At 48.4% G+C, this 12,323-nt stretch overlaps 1 pseudogene; it reads right to left on the reverse strand.

The window, feature by feature from the left end:
- Positions 1-11,275: 11,275 nt before the first annotated feature.
- On the reverse strand, positions 11,276-12,086 carry LOC125507234 (annotated as a pseudogene).
- Positions 12,087-12,323: the final 237 nt, after the last annotated feature.

Genomic DNA, 12,323 nt, shown 5'->3' on the forward strand with positions numbered 1-12,323 from the left:
ACCATTATTCTCCTTAAATGAATAACCGTATTGTGATAGACATAATCCAATCATGTCTATGCTTAACGCAAACACCAATCTTGATGGTAGAGGGAGCGTACGATATTTGATCAACCTTGGAAATACTTCCAACACATATCGTCATCTCACCTTTAGCTAGTCTCCGTTTATTCTGTAGCTTTTATTTCGAGTTACTAACACTTAGCAACCGAACCAGTATCTAATACCCTGGTGCTACTAGGAGTACTAGTAAAGTACACATTAACACAATGTATATCCAATATAATTCTATCGACCTTGCCAGCCTTCTCATCTACCAAGTATCTAGGGTAATTTTGCTCTAGTGGCTGTTCCCCTTATTACAGAAGCACTTAGTCTCAGGTTTGGGTTCAACCTTGGGTTTCTTCACTAGAGCAGCAACTGATTTGCCGTTTCATGAAGTATCCCTTCTTGCCCTTGCCCTTCTTGAAACTAGTGGTTTCACCAACCATCAACAATTGATGCTCCTTCTTGATTTCTACTTTTGTGGTGTCAAACATCGCAAATATCTCAAGGATCATCATATATGTCCCTGATATATTATAGTTTATCACGAAGCTCTAGCAGCTTGGTGGTAATGAGAGAAACATCACTATCTCATCTGGAAGATCAACTCCCACTCGATTCAAATGATTGTTGTACTCAGACAATCTGAGCACAAGCTCAACAATTGAGCTTTTCTCCCTTAGTTTGCAGGCTAAGAAAATCGTCGGAGGTCTTATACCTCTTGACGTGGGCACGAGCCTGAAATTCCAATTTCAGCCCTCGAAACATCTCATATGTTTCGCGACGTTTCAAAACGTCTTCGGTGCCTCAACTCTAAACCGTTTAACTGAACTATCACGTAGTTATCAAAATGTGTATGTCAGATGTTCGCAACATCCACAGACGACGTTCGAGGTTCAGCACACCGAGCGGTGCATTAAGGACATAAGCCTTCTATGAAGCAATGAGGACAATCCTCAGTTTAGGGACCTAGTCCGCATAATTGCTACTATCAACTTTCAACTAAATTTTCTCTAGGAACATATCTAAACAGTAGAACTGAAGCGCGAGCTACGACATAATTTGCGAAGACCTTTTGACTATGTTCAGGATAATTAAGTTCATCTTATGAACTGCCACTCAGATAGACATCCCTCTAGTCATCTAAGTGATTACATGATCCGAGTAAACTAGGCCGTGTCCGATCATCACGTGAGACGGACTAGTCAACATCGGTGAACATCTTCATGTTGATCGTATCTACCATACGACTCATGCTCGACCTTTCGGTCTCTTGTGTTCCGAGGCCATGTCTATACATGCTAGGCTTGTCAAGTCAACCTAAGTGTTTCGCGTGTGTAAATCTGTCTTACACCCGTTGTATGTGAACGTAAGAATCTATCACACCCGATCATCACGTGGTGCTTCGAAACGACGGACTTTCGCAACGGTGCACAGTTAGGGAGAACACTTTCTTGAAATTTTAATGAGGGATCATCTTATTTACTACCGTCGTTCTAAGCAAATAAGATGTATAAACATGATAAACATCACATGCAATCAAATAATAGTGACATGATATGGCCAATATCATATAGCTCCTTTGATCTCCATCTTGGGGCTCCATGATCATCTTGTCACCGGCATGACACCATGATCTCCATCATCATGATCTCCATCATCGTGTCTCCATGAAGTTGCTCGCCAACTATTACTTCTACTACTATGGCTACTGGTTAGTAATAAAGTAAAGTAATTACATGGCGTTGTTCAATGACACGCAGGTCATACAATAAATAAAGACAACTCCTATGGCTCCTGTCGGTTGTCATACTCATCGACATGCAAGTCGTGATTCCTATTACAAGAACATGATCAATCTCATACATCACATATCATTCATCACATTCTTCTTGGCCATATCACATCACATAGCATACCCTGCAAAAACAAGTTAGACGTCCTCTAATTGTTGTTTGCTTGTTTTACGTGGCTGCTATGGGTTTCTAGCAAGAACGTTTCTTACCTATGCAAAACCACAATATGATATGCCAATTGCTATTTACCCTTCATAAGGACCCTTTTCATTGAATCCGTTCCGACTAAAGTGGGAGAGACAGACACCCGCCAGCCACCTTATGCAACTAGTGCATGTCAGTCGGTGGAACCGGTCTCACGTAAGCGTACGTGTAAGGCTGGTCCGGGCCGCTTCATCCCACGATGCCGTCGAAACAAGATTGGACTAGTAACGGTAAGCATATTGAACAAAATCAACGCCCACAACTACTTTGTGTTCTACTCGTGCATAGAATCTACGCAATAGACCTAGCTCATGATGCCACTGTTGGGGAACGTAACAGAAATTCAAAATTTTCCTACGTGTCACCAAGATCTATCTATGGAGAAACCAGCAACGAGGGGAAGGAGAGTGCATCTACATACCCTTGTAGATCGCTATGCGGAAGCGTTCAAGAGAACCGGGTTGAAGGAGTCGTACTCGTCGTGATCCAAATCATCGGAGATCCTAGTGCCAAACGGACGGCACCTCCGCGTTCAACACACGTACAGCCCGACGACGTCTCCCATGCCTTGATCCAGCAAGGAGAGAGGAAGAGGTTGAGGAAGACTCCATCCAGCAGCAGCACAATGGCGTGGTGGTGGAGGATGAGCATGGTACTCCAGCAGGGCTTCGCCAAGCACCGCAAGAGACGAGGAGGGAGAGGGGTAGGGCTGCGCCAAGAAGGAGAGGAACTCGTGTGTCTTGCAGCCCCCAATACCTCAAGTATATATAGGGGAAGGGGAGGGGCTGCGCCCCCATCTAGGGTTGCCTCCCTAGGGTGGCGGCTGCCCCCAAACCCATCTAGGGTTGCGGCCAAGGGGGAGACAGGGGGGCGCACCTAGGTTGGGCCTTAAGGCCCATCTGCCCTAGGGTTTGCCCCCCTCCCCTCTAGGAGGCGCCTTGGGCCTTGGTGGGAGGTGCCCCAGCCCACCTAGGGGATGGTCCCTTCCCACTATTGGCCCATGTATGCCTCCGGGGCCCGTGGCCCCTCCCGGTGGACCCCCGGACCCCTCCGGTGGTCCCGGTACACTACTGGTGATGCCCGGAACACTTCCGGTGGCCAAAACCATACTTCCTATATATCAATCTTTACCTCCGGACCATTCCGGAACTCCTCGTGACGTCCGGGATCTCATCCGGGACTCTGAACAACATTCAGTAACCACATACAAACTTCCTTTATAACCCTAGCGTCATCGAACCTTAAGTGTGAAGACCCTACGGGTTCGGGAACCATGCAGACATGACCGAGACGTTCTCCGGTCAATAACCAACAGCGGGATCTGGATACCCATGTTGGTTCCCACATGTTCCACGATGATCTCATCGGATGAACCATGATGTCGAGGATTCGATCAATCCCGTATACAATTCCCTTTGTCTAGCGGTATTGTACTTGCCCGAGATTCGATCGTCGGTATCCCGATACCTTGTTTAATCTCGTTACCGGCAAGTCTCTTTACTCGTTCCGTAACACATCATCCCGTGATCAACTCCTTGATCACATTGTGCACATTATGATGATGTCCTACCGAGTGGGCCCAGAGATACCTCTCTGTTTACACGGAGTGACAAATCCCAGTCTCGATTCGTGCCAACCCAACAGACACTTTCAGAGATACCTGTAGTGTATGTTTATAGCCACCCAGTTACGTTGTGACGTTTGGCACACCCAAAGTATTCCTACGGTATCCGGGAGTTGCACAATCTCATGGTCTAAGGAAATGATACTTGACATTAGAAAAGCTTTATCATACGAACTACACGATCTTTGTGCTAGGCTTAGGATTGGGTCTTGTCCATCACATCATTCTCCTAATGATGTGATCCCGTTATCAACGACATCCAATGTCCATGGTCAGGAAACCGTAACCATCTATTGATCAACGAGCTAGTCTACTAGAGGCTTACTAGGGACATGGTGTTGTCTATGTATCCACACATGTATCTGAGTTTCCTATCAATACAATTCTAGCATGGATAATAAACGATTATCATGAACAAGGAAATATAATAATAACTAATTTATTATTGCCTCTAGGGCATATTTCCAACAGGGCTAAGTTGGGACTCCCCTGCAGGGATTTGAACTTTCGAAAGTCGTGCCCGCGGTTATGGGCAGATGAGAATTTGTTAATGTCCGGTTGTAGATAACCTGAAACTTAACTTAATTAAATGCACCAACCGCGTGTGTAACCGTGATGGTCTCTTCTCGGCGGAGTCCGGGAAGTGAACACGGTGTTGGAGTAATGCTTGACGTAGGTTGTTCTAGGATCACTTCTTGATCATAATTGTTCGACCGTGCTTTTGCCTCCTCTTCTCGCTCTCTTTTGCGAATATGTTAGCCACCATATATGCTAGTCGCTTGCTGTAGCTCCACATCATACCTTTACCTTACCTATAAGCTTAAACAGCCTTGATCGCGAGGGTGTGAGATTGCTGAGTCCCCGTGACTCACCGTTTACTTCCAAAACCAGATGCAGGGACCGATGATACCATTCCAGATGATATGACCGAGCTCAAGTGGGAGTTCGATGAAGACTCTCGTCGTTACTACATGTCTTTCCCAGATGATCGGTAGTGGTGCCTAGTTGGGGCGATCGGGGACTTTGTCGCATTTGGGGGTTGATCTTTATTTTGGTTCCGTAGTTGGACCCTGAGTGTATTGGATGAATGTAATGACTTATTTATGTATTTGTGTGACGTGGCGAGTGTAAGCCAACTATGTTACTTTTATTCCCTTATTGTATTACATGGGTTGTTGTGAAGATTACCTCACTTGCGACATTGCTTTCAATGCGGTTATGCCTCTAAGTCGTGCTTTGACACGTGGGAGATATAGCCGCATCGAGGGCGTTACACCTGACTTGGAATTCTATGCACTTATGATTGGAACTATTAGCAAGCATGCGCAACTACTAATGTTCATTAAGGTAAAACCCAACCATAGCATTAAGATATATTGGCCCCCCTTCAATCCCGTATGCATCAATTTTTATGCTAGGTTGAAGCTTCTGTCACTCTTGCCCTCCAATACATAGTCCTATCAACATACAACTAACCCTAGGGTGTGATCCATGCGCGCAATCATATGATGGGCACCAAAGGACATCAACATAATCACAAGAAAATTAAATCAATCATAGCAATTCATCAACCACCAATAGGACAACGAAAATCTACTCAGACATCATAGGACGGCAACACATCATTGGATAATAATATGAAGATAAAGCACCATGTTCAAGTAGAGGGTACAGCGGGTTGCGGGAGAGTGGACCGCTGTAGATAGAGGGGGGAAGGTGATGGAGAAGTTGGTGAAGATGGCGGAGGTGTTGGTGTAGATCGCGGTGATGATGATGGCCTCCGGCGGCGTTCCGGCGCCACCGGAAGCGAGGGGGAGAGAGCCCCCCTCATTCTTCTTCTTCCTTGACCTTCTCCCTAGATGGGAGAAGGGTTTCCCCTCTGGTCCATGGCCTCCATGGCACGGGAGTGGCGAGAGCCCCTCCGAGATTGGATCTGTCTCTCTCTGTTTCTGCGTTCTCAGATTCTTCCCTTTCACCGTTTCTTATCCCGGAGATCCGTAACTCCGATTGGGCTGAAATTTTGACACGATCTCTATCCGGAAATTAGCTTTCTTGCGGCGAAAGAAGGGCATCAACTACCTTACGGGGTGGCCACGAGGGTCAGGGGAGCGCCTGCCTCCCCAGGGCGTGCCCCCTACCTCGTAGGCCCCTCGAGCATCGTCTCGCGTGGATTCTTCTTCCCAAAAATCATATATATTCCAAAAAAATCTCCGTCAGTTTTTATTCCGTTTGGACTCCGTTTGATATGGATATTCTGCGAAACAAAAAACATGCAACAAACAGGAATTGGCACTGGGCACTGGATCAATATGTTAGTCCCAAAAATAGTATAAAAAGTTGCCAAAAGTATATGAAAGTTGAATAATATTGGCATGGAACAATCAAAAATTATAGATACGACGGAGACGTATCATGGCCTAGGCGGAGGTGCCACAAGGTGTCGGCGACGGAGAGAGCATGCTGGACGCCGGAGTTGCCGAAGAACGAGTACAAGTCGCCATGGCTATTGGACCTCATCATGACGCGCCCCGTTGCTAGGTCCTTCATAGTGAAACCATGGGGGTCAAACTCAATAGAACAAAAGTTGTCAATGGTAAAACGACGAATAGAGATGAGATTGCGAATGATAGAGGGCGTGATGAGGACGTCGTTGAGAGTGAAAGAGGAGTGTTGGGCACGGCCGACGGCGGTGATAGGGAGGCGAGATCCATCCCCAACGGTGATGCCTTGAGAATGATGCAGTAATAGGGAAGAACAAGAGGTGAGGGTGGACGCCTTACCAGCTACGTGGGAGGAAGCCCCAGTGTCGAGGATCCAGTCCGGGGCGGCGTCGGCGTGCTGCTGCTGCTGGAGGGACAGGTTGTGGAGCGTCGCGTTGAGCTGGTGGTACTGCTCCCAGGAGGGGCTGCCCGCGGGTGAGGGCGCCGCGACGGGGTACGCTTGGTGCGGCGGAGGTGGACGGGGCCCGAGGACGCCAGCGGCGTTGGGCGCGGACCACGGCGCACGAAGCTGCGGCGGCTGGGGAGGGAAGGGCGTGTCCCAGGGCGCGAAGTAGCCCAGCCATGGACGCACGCTCGCGGAAGGAGCAGGAGCACCACGGCCGGCCGCGTTGGAGACGCCTGAAGAAGATGAGCCGGGGGAGCCGCGCCCGCGGCCGCGTCCACGCCCACGCCCGCGCGCCTGCCTGTCACCGGGAGGAGAGGGGGCGACAGCCTTGCCCTTGTCGTTGGAGGTGGCGTTGGTGCGGTCGCCGCCGGAGTCGGGGCCGCTCCCGATGGTGAGCGCGGTCGGCGCGCCCATGCCCTGCCCGTCCATGCAAGCCCGCTCATTGGAGGAGAGCTCCTCCATGAGGAGCCGGGAGCGGGCCTGGACGAAGGACGGGAAGGGTTCCTGCATCGGAAGGAGAGTCGCCATCACCTGGAAGCGACGGCTGAGTCCGCGAATGAGCTGGAGGGTGAGGGCTTGGTCGAAGACGGGGGCGCCGACCTCGCCGAGCGCGTCGGCGAGAGCCTTGAGTCGCCTACTGTATTCGGCGACGGAGAGGTCGCCCTGCACCGTGTTGCGGAATTCCGCCTCGAGGATGATGGCACAGCCCGGCTGATTGTCGCGGAACAGTAGGTGGAGCTGGACCCAGACGTTGCGCGTGGTGCTCTCCGGGGACATCACCACGTCCTGGAGATCTTCAGAGATCACCTCGTACATCCAGAGCACGATGGTGATGTCGTCGTTGCGTCACACGGCGCTCTGGTGGAGCGGCGCGGCGACCGCGTCGAGGTGGTGCTGCACGTTGTGGCGACAACAAATGAAGTAGAACAATTGGCGCCACTTAGAGTAGTTACCCGTCTCCAGCTCGAGCTTGCAGTGGAAGTGGTGCGCGATGGAGGCGGGGAGGGCCGCGGTGCTGGTGGAGGGGCCGGCGTCGAGGCGCGAGGTGCCGGGGGCGCCGAGGGTGAGGCGCGAGACCAGCTCACGGCCGGCCGTGCGGAGAGCAGCCGCGACAGGCGCCGCGGGTGGCATGGCCTCGGGCACGGACTGTTTTCCGCGGAGGATGTCAGGTGCGAGGCGCGCCACGCGAGGCGCGACCAGCGGAGCAGGGGTCGCCAGGGGTGCAGGCGGAGGAGCTGCGGCCAGAGGGAAGGGGGCGAAGGGGTTGGTCACCGGCGAGTCGAGGTCGCCGCCGAAGCGCGTGCGGCGAAGGAACCAATGCATGGCGGAAGCGAGAGGATAGAATCGGTTGCGTCTGATACCAAGTTAAGTAATGAAGCAAAAGACCACACTTGTATTTCATCCCTCGAGGGGTATATATATGCAGTTTACACGAGAGAGAGAGAGGGGTACATGAGGAGGTGATCGTTAGCTACAACGGCTCGCAGGCCGAGCATGCCTTGCATGCGATCGTGGGCGTGCGCATGAAGTGCACGCTCTGGTGATCCATCAGAGGACGCGGTCTAGCAGTTAGCCACTTTGAGATGGACCTGATGACGTGTTCCAACACAGGCTAATGCACTGAATTACATCACAAAATTTTCACCAAAATGCCAATAGTACCAGTGCCAAATTCCTTGCAGAACACATAATTACGACAGTCCCTTGGGACGAAGATTTCACGGATGTGGCGCATCTGATCTTCAAAAGACTAAATTGGTCATCAGGTGTCATTCCAGCGGAACAGCTTCACTCATTTCCAGGCTCTGAGGGTGAAAATAATCCACAGTAATAGTATAACCCGCTAGCACAACAAGAACACCGTTTATGCAGCGCATCCCAACAGGCATAAAGCAGACGGAACAAAATATGCCGTGCATACTGACAACCATATAATATAATGTAACATAAAACTGTTAAGATAAGAAAAGAAAAGATGAAGCGCGAGCATGGAGCAATGGCCAGCGATGGGAGCAGCTCCTTCGTCAAGCGCGGCGGCGCGACGCTGGCAGCATGGCCTCCCCGGCCTCGCCTGCAGCATTTTGCATCTTCCCCTGATGTATCGCGCCGTCGCCGCCACTGCACACCATGGGAGAGTCGAGATGACAGGGATGGGAGGGACAGCCGTGCCGCAGAGACCTTGAGACAACGGGTGCACGAGGGACAGCCGGCACCGGAGAGGTCTTGAGCTGGTTTCGCATGGCGGCGGCTCAGATCGAGAGAGGGAGAGTCGCGAGAGGGTGTTGTGCAAGTCGAGGGAGAGAAGCCGTTCTCGCAAAGTCATTTTGCGCGGTTAGGTCATGTACCAGTAAATCTGAGGCCGTCCACTTTTTCTGAGATTCGTGAGATGGTATGACCCATCTAGATGTATAGCACTAATATATTTTTTGTATTTCTATTTTTAATCAAATCAATGGTAGCATAATGGGCCCCAAAATATACCTTTTGTCAGGGACAATACGCATGCAAGACTCTCCTCCCACTCTACGGAACAAATCCATAGACTTTATTCATCTTAGAAAAATTAAATCAATCATATCTTTTGAACTATAGACTCGTTTCTGGAACTTTTTATATATTTGGACTCTTGGCGTCAAGAACTTTAAAATTAGACCAATTTTGGATATATTTCAAACACATTTAATTTTTGACGATTCACATTTTATACGTGGAATAAACCATTTCACTAGAAAAATCTGAACCTAACCTATTTCACTAGAAATATGTGAATAGCATTTTCACATAAATGTATTAAACCCAAATATGAAACTCAAATGTCAACTTGTGAAATAATCAGTTGGAAGTGTTTAACATTTGTATTTCAAAAGAGTGAAATAAGTTATTTCATAAGTGCAATTGAAATAGATGTGATTTTTATGGAAGAAGCTGGTGAAAAGTAAAATGCACCTACTGAAAGTGAAAAAAAATGTGAAACTAAAATCTCAACTTGTGAAATTGAAAATTATGAAATGTGTAAGGATTTACTTCAAAAGAGCAAAATGTGCTTTTTCAATATTGTGAAATTAAGATAGGTGTAATTTTTGTGAAACAAGCTAGTGCAAAGTCAAATGTAGGTTCCGAAAGTAAGAAAACGTGAAACGGAATGTCAACTTGTGAAATTGAAAATTTTAAAATGTGTAACGGTTTATTTAAAAGAATGGAATGCGATTTTTTAGTAATGTGAAATTGAAATAAATGTGATTTTGGGGAAACAAACCAGTGAAAAGTGAAATGTAGGTTCTGAAAGTAAAAGGCAATATGAAACTGAAATGTCAACTTGTGAAACTTATTATTTTGAAATGTGTAACTTTTTTTAAAGAGTGAAATGCGTTATTTGAAAATTTTGGAACTGAAATATATGTGATTTTTGTGAAATGCGGCTTTTGAAAATGACAATAATATTAAACTGAAATGTCAACTTGTGAAATTGATTAGTTGGAAATGTGTAACTATTTATTTAAAATGGGTGAAACATGTTATTTTAAAAATATGAAATTGAAATAGATGTGATTTTAATGAAACAAGCCAGTGAAAAGTGAAATGTGGGTTCCGAAAATGAAAATAATATGTAACTGAAATGTTAACTTATGAAAATGATTATTTAAAAATGTGTAATAGTTTATTTCAAAAATGTGGAATTGAAATAGATATCATTTTTAAGAAACAAGCTTATGAAAAGTGAAATGTGGGTTATGAAAATGAAAACAATATGAAACCAAAATGACATCTTATGAAACTGATTATTTTTTGAATGTGTAACTATTTATTTCAGAAGAATGAAGTATTTGTTTCCCAAAAATGTGATATTGAAATAGATATGATTTATGTGATATATGTGTCATGAATTTTAAACCTATTTAAAATGTATCCAAAATCGGTCTTGTTTTAAAGGTCTTTGCGACAGGAGTTCAAATATATATAAAGTGTTGGAATCGAAATTTTGGTTTGTGAGATATGGATGATTTAAGTTACTAAAGGTGAAATAAATGGATGAATTAATTTGGAAGAGAGAAGAGGGAGATTGGCAACACATGCATGCAAACCCTGTACCATCGGATTAAAAGCTGGCTCTGGTGGGACCTCGCTTACCGTATTGACATGTTTGATAGCTGTGTATTCTCAAAGCAAAGTGACTAGCTTTTTATATTGTACAGTGCTGCACTAATCTTTAGACAGGCGAGCGGCTAGCGATCTGCCGCTAGGTGCCAGAACTGCTCAATTTTCCGCTTCAAAGCCGTTCCGCGTGATCCGCTCATTTTCAAGGAACTGCTCGGTTCGGGAATATGGGAGAATATGCCGTTCCCGGAACCGGTGGGTTCTTGTTCCTGAGACGAACCAAATGCGAGAATGGTCTGTGGGATGGGTCCGGTCCATTACGGTTTCATCCCGTGACAAAAACTAAACACACCCTTATACTTATCAAAATTTGAGACTCATATCACACAGGCAGTATAATGAATGACAACGGAGAGGTCGGACTTAATTTTGAATTCCATCGTGTAACTAATTAAATTCCTATAAACATCCCCATAAAGAATACGATTTTTGTTCATCCATGATACATCCAGTAATCGCATCTACTTACATTGTCTGGATTAGGGTTAAAAAATAACGACATCTGCAAAGGCGCATCGATCGCACGCACAGTTCATCCATGGCCTTGTAGCACGTCATTTACAGATTAGGAAAATTTCCTAGGAAGCAGCTTCTCTAAGGCACATATGCAACCCCACCGCCTTGTACCCCGTCACCTCCTCTAGATCGTCGCTCAACGGCACGCCGAGGATCTGCCTGGCGAGGAACAGCGCCGATGCAGCCACGGCGGACGGCAGGATCCGTCCAACGAACCCGAAAAACGGCAACGTCAGGTTGACCAGCCGAAGCGCCAGGGACCTCACCAGGAGCTCGTCTTCCCGCTGGAAGAACCTCGTGAAGTGCTCGACGAAGGTGTACGCGGTCGGGCCGTCCATGGCGCAGCCGAGATCCATGAAGAGCTCCCACTCCATCTCCTCCACCACGTGCACAGTGGTCCCGAGGAACGCCTCGACAACTTGGGCGTCGAGCCTCCGCCCGCCGGAGGACCGCTCGTGCTTGGCGCCGAGGGAGACGGCGGCGGCGGCCACGAGCTGGAGCGCCTCGTCGTGGGCCGGCACGGGGCGCACGGACAGGACGCGGTCGAGGTAGGCGACGGCGCGGCAGAGCGTGCCCTCCGGGAGGCCGCCGAGTTGGCGGGCGAAGGCGTCCATCCAGAGCACGAGCTCGGCGCGCATGGACGGGCTCAGGTGGCCCTGCTGCATCTTGGACATGTAGTCGGCGTCAGGGTGCTCCCTGGGCTCCCTCTCCTTGGCCCGGAGGTCGGCGTCGACGTCGGGCTGGTAGGGATCCGCGCACTTGAGCCCCAGGTTTTCTCGTCGGGCGCCCATGACCCAAGAGACGGGATGAACGGCCGGGACGGCGGCTTGCCGCGGGTCGTTCATCGGCTGGAGCAGCATTGGCCACGCAGCGACTTGGGAGATGGCAGTCGAGTCGTCGCCGATCGTGGAAGGAAAGTTGTCTCTCCACAGCCGACGAAGGAAAGCGGGCTTTGGCTATCGCATTGCGCCATCTATTTATCGATGGGAAGCAAGTATTCTGACCGGGTTTGAGATCCACGACGTTTCGGTTTCGGAATTCTCGTACCGACTCGGACTTGCATTATTTCTTGATTTTTTTGTTCTTATTCTGAGCTG

This window comes from Triticum urartu, chromosome 5 (genome assembly GCF_003073215.2).
Source record: "Triticum urartu cultivar G1812 chromosome 5, Tu2.1, whole genome shotgun sequence".
Classification (NCBI taxonomy): domain Eukaryota; kingdom Viridiplantae; phylum Streptophyta; class Magnoliopsida; order Poales; family Poaceae; genus Triticum; species Triticum urartu.